Source organism: Macrobrachium nipponense, chromosome 18 (assembly GCF_015104395.2).
Source record: "Macrobrachium nipponense isolate FS-2020 chromosome 18, ASM1510439v2, whole genome shotgun sequence".
Taxonomy (NCBI): domain Eukaryota; kingdom Metazoa; phylum Arthropoda; class Malacostraca; order Decapoda; family Palaemonidae; genus Macrobrachium; species Macrobrachium nipponense.
The window spans coordinates 25,133,275-25,143,056 of NC_087211.1; positions in this window are offsets into that span (position 1 = coordinate 25,133,275).

Here is a 9,782-nt window from a genome sequence, read left to right on the forward strand (position 1 = left end):
ATACACCCAACAATAAAATAATAATTCCCCACCTGGACACGATTAAGAGAGTAGCCCACCCCCTCGGAAAATCGAACCCTTTTGTGTTTACTTACCCAAACACCTTAGCCAAATCCCTGATTAACGTCCAACAAAAGACATCTCCCAAGGACTCTGGAGTATACAAAATCCCATGCCAGGACTGTGACCAATCTTACATCGGATTTACAGGTAAATCACTTCCCCAGAGATTAATACAACACAAACGGTCAGTTAGGTATGGACAACAGAACTCGGCTATTTTCAACCATATAAATGAACATAACCATAGAATAAACTGGAATTTGTCACGTGTAATTTATAGCAGCAACTGCCGGTACAAGAGTCAAATGATGGAATCAGCCTTAATAAAAGAGAGGCAGGTAATGAACATCTCAAAAGGAGCATGGATTTCAGATACAATCGACAATGTTTTCATTCAACCAACACTTAAGAAGATTAAAGGAAGATTATCATCGGGGGTGACCTAAATTGGCTTGTTTGTAGATGGACCTCTTGGTATAAATACCGCCTTTTCTGTAAACTTTTCTCATTCATCTACCTGAAGAGGGAGACAGCAGTCTCTGAAATATAGTACGTTTTTCTCTTATATTTTGGTTGTTTTTATGGGCTCCTTTTATTAGATGGAATTCTGTTGTTACAGAACATTTTTATCAGTCATATATATATATATATATATATATATATATATATATATATATGTGTGTGTGTGTGTGTGTGTGTGTGTGTGCATGGATGTATACATGCATATTTTGTATATACACACATGTACAATGTATATATATATATATATCTATATATATATATATATATATATATGTGTGTGTGTGTGTGTGTGTGTGTGTGTGTGTGTGTGTGTGTCTGTAGGTATAAATGTATCTATTTTCAAATTTGCCAGAAGCTAGTCAGCATGACACGCTCCTTTTTCTAAAAACTTCCTTACCCATCTCTTTTTCTTACTCTCATCCCGCCTCGAGTGCTTTAAAATAGCCAAGTAGAATACAGAGGCTACTACTGCACTGACAAACATCCTGACGACAACTGAGGTCTGGACAGGAAACATTGCTTGTAAACAGTTTGGAAACAGTTTGCAAATTGTTTGCAAACAATGTTTCCTAGTGTGGACAGACCTTAGCAGTGTCTCCAGTCCTCCGATCACATTTTCGTCTTCACGATTTTGTGATTTTCCGTAAATTATGGACAACCTTCCCGTCGTAACGCATCACTGATCGCCAAGAGTTGGACACAGGCGGCACAACTACGTAAGGGAAAGGTCGTGGGGCTTGCAGCCTTTACCTTATACAGTTCACACATGCTAAATCCACTTGCAATAATATAAGTCTGGCAACATCTCGTCAAGACTTAAGTAGCAGTACTATATGTTGGCACTCTTATTATTCCTTTTGTAGTCACCAGTCACACTGTGCAAGTGGGCAGTGGCGGATTTAGAAATCTTTCACATTACATATTTGTCAATATGATATATATTTTGTTTTGTTTTGTTTTTTCCGCGATTTACTCAGTGACCTATATCACTGGACGTGCCGGATGTTGTCGGCGTGATAGACCTACCTTAGGGGTCAGCGTCCATCCCAGACACAAGAACAGTAGAATCAGATACTTTAGTTTTTAAGGTTTTATTAGAAAAATAAAAACCTATCTCATGATTACATACTAATCAACGAACATTTACTCTTAAAGGCTTCCCGTCCCAGATACACAGTTGCTACCACACATGACCACGCAATCATCAAGGGAATCACGACAAAAGTTATCTTACTTTACTTTACTTTATCTCCCCGCCACTGGCCAGTGGCATAAGGCTGATACAGTCCCTCTCCATCTGTCTCTGTCCTGAGCCATTTCCTTTGCTTCCTCTAGGTTCAGGATCTCTTCTTCAAGATCTCTGACAATTATATCAATCCACCTCGTTCTTGGCCTTCCCAGCGGTCTTCTTCTTGTACTGTTCACAGTGCTCTCCTGGGATCTCTATTCCCATCCATCCGCTCATGTCCAAACCATTCACAACTAAACCAGCTCTTCTCAACACTTTAAATAGAGCTTCCATGCGTTTCAAATGAGTTTTCCAATCGTCACTATAAATGACAATGTTGTCGATGCAAACTACACAACCTTCCAAACCGTAGACCACAGAATTCATTAACCTCTGAAAGGTTGCGGCTGCATTCTTCAACCCAAATGGCATCACCCGGCATTGAAATAAACCCTGGGGAGTAACGAAAGCAGATAAGGACCTGGCACGTTTAGATAGTGGCACCTGCAGGTAACCTTTAAGAAGATCAAACTTACTTATATTCTTTGCTTGTCCCAACTGATCAATATAGTCCTCCACTCGAGGCAGGGGGAAACTATAGGAACGGGTTACCTCGTTCAATTTCCGATAGTCTACGCACATCCTGTACCCTCCATCAGACCTTTTTACCAATACCACAGGTGAGGACCAAGGACTATCACTCAGCTCTAGGAGACAGTGTTTTAACATATACTCCACTTCCTTGGCCACCCCCTCACTTTCATAGGATTCAAACGATAGGGGGCCTGCTCCAAAATTGATGTACGACCAGGGACATAAGAAAATAGATCCTTATAATGAATGATGCATTAACTTTTTCAACACTCTTTGTTTCTCCATATCCAAATGCATGATTAGATTATCAAAATTTTCCAAGGAATTCTGATTGTCAGAAGGCCAACACTCCTTGTCAACTAATTTACTCTCATCTAAAATATCTGAAAAAGAATCAAAATCATCATTATTACAATTTCCGACAAAAGCCATAGGAATCGCATTTTCCCTACCCACAAATTTCTTTAACATGTTTATATTGCAGAGTTGATACGGTTTCCTGTGCTCAGGGGTCTCCACCAAATAATTAACTTCATTCACTTTCTTAATCACCTTCCAAGGACCTGACAAAGAAGCCCTTAAAGAATCCCCCGGTAAAGGCAACAACACCAACACCTTTTGCCTACAGCGAAACTAAGAGGCTCGGATTTCTTGTCAAAATAATATTTCATTTTACCTTGGCTGTTTTCCAAACTCTTCCGAGCAAACTCCCATGCCTTAGTTAATTTACCACCAAGTCCAGATACATAGTCCAGCAAATTATTGTTAGGACTGTCACCTTCCCAAACTTCTCTTATAACTTCCAGAGGACCCCGAACACTGTTCCCAAAAACTAGATTGAAAGGAGACAGACCCAACGACTGACCTGGAGATGAACGAAAAGCGAATAATACATATGGAAGTTCCTTATCCCACTCGGACCCATGAGCCAAACAATATTTCTTTAGCATGGACTTCAACATTTGGTGGAACCGCTTCAGAACGCCCTGAGTCTAAGGATGATACGGGGATGACGTGACGTGTTTAATCACCAACTCTGCCATTTTATCTGAAGTACCTACTGGTGAAATTAGAGCCGTTATCACTTTGGATTACCTTTGGCAACCCGAATTTTGTAAAGAAATCTATCAAAACATTAACAATCTTTATACTTTTGATCCCACGGAGGGGAATAGCCTCAGGAAAACGGGACATTCTATCTATAATGGTAAAAATATGTTCATTCCCACTCCGTGATCTAGGCAAAGGACCAACTACGTCAATTATAACTTCCTTGAAAGGTGCTGACACCAAAGGAATTGGGATTAACAGCGCCTTCGGAATCAATTGGTTAGGTTTTCCTACCTTCTGACAAATACCACACCTGTTGACAAACTTCTTCACATCAGATTTCAAACCTGGCCACCAGAAGTCGGACAGAAGTTTCAAAGCTGTCTTCCGAATGCCGAAATGCCCTGACAAATGATTTTCATGAGCCACCGACATCAATCTCAACCTGAAATCAAAAGGAACCATTAACTGACGAACCACTTCACACTGGTCATTATCCACCTCTTCAGGCCTGCTGTACCTGTTCAAAATTTTATTAATTATTCGGTACTGAGACAATGTCAAATCAAACAGAGGGCCAGACTCCTTAGGTAAATTATGGAATTCCTTCTTCTGTGCTTTGATAAGTTCTTCCATTGACCAATCAGGTCTAACAAAATTATCTCCTACTACCACATTATCACTATTACTACTACTACTTCTACTTTCTAGACTACTTAAATTTAAATTTGTTGTTGACTCTGCTGCATCAACAACCCTAGCGTGAGAATGAGTAATTACCGAGATTTCGGGGTCTACCATCAAAATAGGACAAGTAGTGTTTTATAGCCAATTTAATATTTCCAGAAAATGACGGACAGTCCAAACAAAAAAGGCCGATAGGATAAGACTCCACTGAATCTGGAAAACCTGTTAAAATCACGAATTCTTCCTCAGAGGCTTTAAAATTAACTGACAACGCTCTTCTCAGGATTAAGGATTGCGCGGTGCCCGTATCTCGTAAAATTCGCACTCTCCTTTCCAAGGACGAACCAACAGTTGCCACACAACCCTCAGAGATGAATTTACCGAAACTGTCACCTAGTCATTGATCTCCAGTCTTGGTTTTAACAGACCCAGCTTCATTGTTTCCCACATCCACTATCGGTTTTTGCAGAAACTGTCGAGACTTCTTAAAGGCGAAACACCTACTTTTAACATGGCCCCCCCCCCTTTTTTTTTTTTTTTTTTTACAAAAGAAACAAAGTACACCTTTCACAGAGTCATAATTATTCCCTGCACTCCTGGAAGAGTCATTATTATTATAATTCCTGGAAGAGACATTATTATTATTATTCCTGGAAGAGACATTATTATTATTCCTGGAAGAGATATTATTATTATTATTATTCCTGGAAGAGACATTATTATAATTATTCCTGGGAGACCTTCCATTATAATTACTACGGCTGGCATAATTCCAGCCAGACATACCATCGGAAATAGCATTCTGAAATTCAACTTTGCGAGACAAAACAAATTCGTCATAGCCACCTCCTGCAATTTATCAAGTTTTAGTTCCTCCAGATGAGACTTTAATATATCCGGAACACATTGTTTAAACTCTTCAGTTAATAATAATTCCTTCAATTTATCAAAACTGTCCACGTCCTTCGACTTGAACCAGTCCTCAGCAAACTGTTGCATCCCCCTGGCAAACTCCACAAAGGTTTAATCATCAATTTTCTGCAAGTTCCGAAAACGCTGTCTATAGGCCTCCTGGACTAACTCATACGCTTTTAATATAATGGCCTTGACGTTCTCGTAATCCGAAGCCAGACTGTCATCCAAAGTTATATATACCTTTTGTGCCTTCCCAATCAACTTGCTCAGTATTAAAGTGGTCCAGTGTTCTACTGGCCACTGCAACCTAGCAGCCATTCTCTCGAAGGAAACAAAGAACTCAGCCACATTCGATTCTTGGAACGCGGGAACAAATTTTAATGCCTGCACCAAATTAATTACTGGACTAACAGACGACCTAGGGGAGGACAGCGAGGGAGAAGACGGGTTAGCCCCCCATTTTTCTCTTTCGAATTGCCTTTCTTTCTCTCTCTCTCTCTCCTGCCCTAAATTTTTCCATCTCAAACTCTAAAGTCTGCAACTGAATTTGCCTTTCCAACAATTCCATTGTCACCATTGACTTCACCTCCCTATCACCGTCTGATTTTACAGACTTAACACTTTCATAAATAGTTAATAATAAAAAACCTTTTTTGAAAGAGAGGTCAAACTCTATGTCCAAATAATTAGCAACAGTGTTCAATTCATCTCTATTTAGATCAGCCAACCTCTCTTGCCAGTCCTCTCCACTGATTACATCCAAAATAGCAGCAATCTCAATTTCGAAAAAAATAATAACTTACAAAGCCAAATACAAAATACCTAGAGGTGCTAGACCTATGCCAACATCCCTCACAATAAATACCGCACACTGAGAACACCTTACAGGACCGACAATCCTGGCAAAAGGTCGCCAAAACATGTTATGACCCTTCTCAAAGGGCTAACATCAAACCAGAAAGCAAAAATACGCATTTTCTTTCTAACAGGTGTTTTCCAAAGTTAGTCACAGAGGGTGAAATAACAATCAGTGAGACCATATTAACAGTGAGGGATAACAAATACCAGAGATAAAATACTAAAGTTTATTACAAAATTATTACAATAAAAAAATACAATAAAAAGTGAATGCCAATCACACAATGAAAACAAAATTTCAAGCAAATCACCTACACCGTTAATGATAGAATGGGTAAAATGTACATACCAAATTTGAAAGAGGCGGTTCTGAAAGGGAAAGGAAATGTCAGCCAGATAGAAGCCTAACAATTTACAATACTAATGGAAATTCCCTTTACTAAACACAGTGGCCACCAAAAGTCTAAACCTCAACGGGGATCCTCAACGGGGATCCTGCTGCACCAAATGGCGTGACAGCAGTGGACAAATAAGACAGGGATAGCTTGTCCCACAAGACTGAATTCAGGGTCCGCACACAAAGGCTACAAAGCAGGAATAGCTTGTCTCGCAATACTTCAGGGTCCACAATCAGGCCTGACCACAATAGAACGGACTCAAGTCCCTTAGCATGAATAAAATCATAAAGACTTATACCTGCACTCGGCGAGGTCCCCCGGGCAAATACTGGCCCAAGGCTACAGCAAGTGGAGAAGTAGCAGTGTTGTGAACAACTCCAGCTTGAAATAGAGAAAATTCTCCCAGAATTACAAAGTTAACTTGCTGTAGTATAACACGAAGGCCAGAATCAGGCTGCCATACCAGGGCACAAGGACTTCCAAAGTCACCTCGGGATACTCCAAGGAAACCGAAAACAGGACTCTGGGAATAAACAGGCCAAGGATCAAAAACAGGAATGAAAACTCAAAATAACGTGGAGGAAGAAAACTTAAAACTGTGATGGGGATACTAGTATGGTAAATGGAAAATTAAAGTAAACTAAAGATAATGAATCTAAACCAAAACAAAAAGAAAAGGACATAGTTCTAACAATATATATATATATATATATATATATATATATATATATATATATATATATATATATATATAATATATACACACAATATATATTGTGACAAAGTGCCAAAGAGTATCTGGGTCTGGGCACCATGAATACTTGGGGGGAAGTGGCCAAAGATGTGGGTCTGGACACCATTAATACTTGTTAACCCAAAGTGCCAAGCATCTGGTCACTACACACTACACTTACCATCTGTACTTGTTAGAGCAAGAGACTTTTAATCCTGGGTCTGGGACACCTTTTATACTTGGGGCACAGTTTGATCGAGTACTTGGTTACTAGTTACCCCACTACAGCCAGACGCCTGAGCCTTCATCACAAATACCAAAGGACTGAATACTCTAAAGGTAACAGTGATCCCTTATAGAACTTAACAATCAAGAAAACAATCAATCTAAGTTAATTAAAATAGAGGTGAGGTAACCTTAATTAAAGGACATTACGCCTTTAACAATTTTAAATCTAAGTTCCTAGTTATACTTCACTTGAGGAAAACAGCACAATTACCACGCTATATTACTACCTAAACAAAAATAAAACATAATACTGGTGGTATATAAAATGCTCATATAAATTTTAAATGCAAACATTTATTTCTAAATCCCAAAATTCTAAGTGAAATTCACAATCTCAGGGAAATTTGTTATTACTTGAAAACAAGAGTTTAATTAATTCTTGAATTAATTATTAAACAAAATTAAATCAAAGTTTATCAAGAAAAGAAAATGAATTAATTCAAATGATAAAGCAATAATTAAATTTGAAATGAAATTTCATTAAATGCAAATTAATTAACAAGTATTATATGCAAAACAATTATACAATAAAAAATTATTCAAACTAATTAAACAAAATTAAGAGAATGCAAAAACATAATAATATGAAAAGCAATAAAAGCATTGACAGTACGAACATTGAACATATAAAGTGGACATGTCAAAAGAACAAAACAAAAGAAAAATGCATAAGAAATAACAATTTTATCCAAACACTGTAAAATAAAAACCTCGAAGTGCATTTCAAAACATTTGTAAATTACGATACCTTCAGATGCAGTTGCAACTTCTCACTCAAAAAGAAAGGCCTGTTACAATCTTCAACACTTTGGTGGACAACACACAAATAATAATAACACTATGCTCAGATTCCACAAACAACACATATGTTACTAAGAAATTATGCAGAGCAAGTAATATCGAGTGACCAATTTATATAAAAACACGAGTTACACTACGGTAATGGAACCAAAACTTGTGAGCGAGAGAGAGAGGTATAACAGCCTCTTTCTTCACCACACGTCAGTCTCGGAATCGAATGAGTCATCCTAGGGGTGTGATTAAAGGGTGTACCAGGGCGAATGGGGCCCCTTGGCTCAGCAACATGTTCAAGACGATATACCATCTACATTTCCGTGATGTCACGGAATTTTCCACTCCACAGCTAACTACTTACAAGTCCTCTTTTGACAGACTGAAAGAGATAAGAGTTAATTTATTAGAGATATTAAATGGTTTCTTAACAATAGAATGTTTAATTGCTGCAAGTAAACATGAAATGATGTTGTGTGGAAGATTCCCGAAGGATCTGATGCAATATCGAGTAATTCTTACGTCATCCTTCTATAGGAACGTCCTTCTCAGCTGCGCTTAGAAAAAGATTGTTCCTGTACTAAAACACAAGGAGTATCAAAGCTGATGTTCACGCTCGCTATAGCAAAGACAATGAAACTGGCTAAAATCTTGATCATTCTTTGCCTTCTTATCTTTCCAGGCTGTACCATCCACCTCGTGGTACCTGCTGGTCAGCAGCCAATTCTAACTTCATCCCCTTTGCTTTCCCTAAGCTACGGGGCCTGACGGCATGATTCGTCGTCCCCAGTAATCCTTTCGGAAGCATCATCTTCTGCTCACGGTCTAGATATCTGGACCGTGTTCTGCTGAACCCATCTTCTCCAAATCCTCCTTCACTTTATCATGCCATCTAATCCTACGCCTCCCTCTTGACCTTCTACCCCAACAGGTTCCACGAAAGCCATCTTCGCACCTTCTTCCTCACTCGCCCATACCACATGCCCATACCAACTCAGTCTCAAGTTCAACTCTCTGTTATATCACATCATAATTCTAAGTGTTGCTTTAGCGAGGTTCAGTACTCAGTTCATTCTTGTTTCTCCCCAATGATGGAGTGATCTCCCATTTCTCCTTTCTTACTTCTGAAACAGAGGTCACTTTGCGCTCAGTAGTTTATTGTTGGCCACTGTTTATTCTGGACATACTCTGGATTTTAGTTTTCTGTGAAGGAAAACTATTGAGATGGCTGCAGTCCTCTAGCCTCAGTAGTTTACATTTTCAGAGGTTAAAGTTAACCATGACTGTGCGCCTGGCACCACTATAGGTCCAACAGCACAGGCCACCACGGGCTGTGCCTGAAAGTTTCATGGGCCGTGACTGAGGATTTCATACAGCATCATATGCTGCAAAGAAAACTTCTTTCTAGTCAAGATGGCTTCAAATTAGCACTCTGATCCAGTAAAAAAAAGAAAGAAAAAAAAAAAGATTGGCAACGTATGTGCCTCTCTAGCATTCTCAAAAGTAAACTTGACAGGTGTCTCAAAACATGAAAAGCCTGAAGGTGACAGACAGAAGAGCTTTAATCCATATTTCTTTTTTTGCAGCGCATCTTTCCATGTTTGGCGCTCACTATTTTATTTATTTTTTATTGAATTATTTTATACTTTTCAGT